This window comes from Mustela nigripes, unplaced genomic scaffold (assembly GCF_022355385.1).
Source record: "Mustela nigripes isolate SB6536 unplaced genomic scaffold, MUSNIG.SB6536 HiC_scaffold_2024, whole genome shotgun sequence".
In the NCBI taxonomy this organism is placed as follows: domain Eukaryota; kingdom Metazoa; phylum Chordata; class Mammalia; order Carnivora; family Mustelidae; genus Mustela; species Mustela nigripes.
The window spans coordinates 3,288-5,241 of NW_026741431.1; the positions used below are offsets into that span (position 1 = coordinate 3,288).

At 36.8% G+C, this 1,954-nt stretch overlaps 1 pseudogene; it reads left to right on the forward strand.

Annotated features, from left to right (window-relative positions):
* Positions 1-845: 845 nt before the first annotated feature.
* On the forward strand, positions 846-1,776 carry LOC132008901 (olfactory receptor 4P4-like; annotated as a pseudogene).
* Positions 1,777-1,954: the final 178 nt, after the last annotated feature.

Genomic DNA, 1,954 nt, shown 5'->3' on the forward strand with positions numbered 1-1,954 from the left:
CTCGATCCCAGGACCCTGAGACCATGACTTGAACCAAAGGCACAGGCTTAACCCACTGAGCCACCCAGGTGCCCCAGTATTTTAGTTCAAAATATGCAATTGATACGGTTTGTCCAAAGGGCAAGGAAGATAACCTTTTATTTTATTTATTTATTTATTTATTTAGAGAGAGAGAGATAGAGATAGAGAGATGTGGGGGCAGAGGCAGAGGAAGATGGAGAGAATCTTAAGCAGCTCCACACTCAACAGAGAGCCTAATACAGGGCTCTATCTCACGACCCTGAGATCATGACCTGAGACAACATCAAGAGTTGGACACTTAACCAACTGAGGGACCCTGGCACTCCACAAACTGATATAATTTTAATAAATTTTCATTCCTGAGGATACATTCCCAAATAAAAGAGAATTTGTCCAGATCATCTTGAAAGAAAAGAGTTTCACCTATGCATAAACATCTACATTTTAAAATGTGCAAAATTTTTAACTATGTAAATTATAGTCCTTTTGTTATCTAATTAATGCAACTAATAATAATAAACTTATTGCTTTAACATAAATCTAACATTTGATTATTCCATCATCTTGGATGGTAATGCTGAAAATTACATCATTTTCCAGTTATAGAATAATTTACAATAGATTTCTAAAATAAGAGAAATAAAAAGAAGCATAAATCTAGGTATCAGGAATAAATAATATGTACTCAATGATATGAATTTGCTTTTTGGTAAAATTTATAGTATTGTTGCCATGCTGCTAATTTTTTTATGCAGATTCCTATTTTGTTTTTTCTTTTCAGATATTTAACCCCTCTGTTTACAATCTATGCCAGTCTGAAATACATGGAGAGCCAGAGGAATGTCTCAGAATTCATTCTCTTGGGACTTTCGTATGACCAGAACATGCAAATATTTTGCTTTGTGCTCTTCTTATTATATTATGTTGTCCTGTTGGCAGAAAACCTTTTGATCCTTGTCTCCATTCAATGCAGTACTCTTTTGCACCAACCCATGTACTACTTCCTCAGCCACTTATCCTCTGTGGACATCTGCTATACCTCTAACATTGCACCTAAATTTATTGCTGACCTGCTAGTGGAAAGAAAAACCATCTCCTATGGTAGTTGCATGTTACACGTCTTGACAATGCACTTCTTTGGAATGATTGAAGTTTTAATCCTTACAGTCATGGCCTTTGATCGCTACGCTGCCATCTGCAAACCTCTCCATTACCTGCTTATCATGAACAGGACAAGATGCCATCTCCTAGTCTTGGCTGCGTGGGCTGGTGGGGCTGTCCACTCCTTTCCTCAATTTCTTATGGTAATCAGGTTGCCCTTCTGTGGTCCTAATGAGATTGATCACTACTTTTGTGATATTTTTCCTTTGCTAAAGGTGGCCTGTACCAATACCTACATCACTGGTGTCCTAATGGTTGTCAATTCAGGACTGGTTTCCTTAGTGACATTTGCGGTTTTGTTTTTTTCTTATATTATTATGTTATTCAGTTTAAGGCATCACTCAGCTGAAGGAAGACGCAAAGCCCTCTCTACCTGTGGGTCTCATATCACTGTGATAGATTTATTTTTTGGGCCTTCAGTCTTTGCCTACCTTTGACCTCCAACCACTTTCTCTGAAGATAAAATATTTGCTCTGTTTTACACCATCATTGCTTCCTATGTTCAATCCTTTAATCTATATGCTGAGAAATACAGAGATGAAACAGGCCATGAGAAGACTTGGTGTCAAACAACAGGGCTCAACATCTTTTTAACAAAGCAAGGAGCCAGCTAGACCTACATAGGATAGGGAAGAAACCATTTCAAAGTATACTTGTTCAGCTGGTATCATGATCCTGAGTGACCAAAATCGGAACTTAAGAGTTTAATAATAACTAGAAAGAAATATTAATTTAATCATTCAAAAATAACTTTAAAACATAGTTAGTTTTA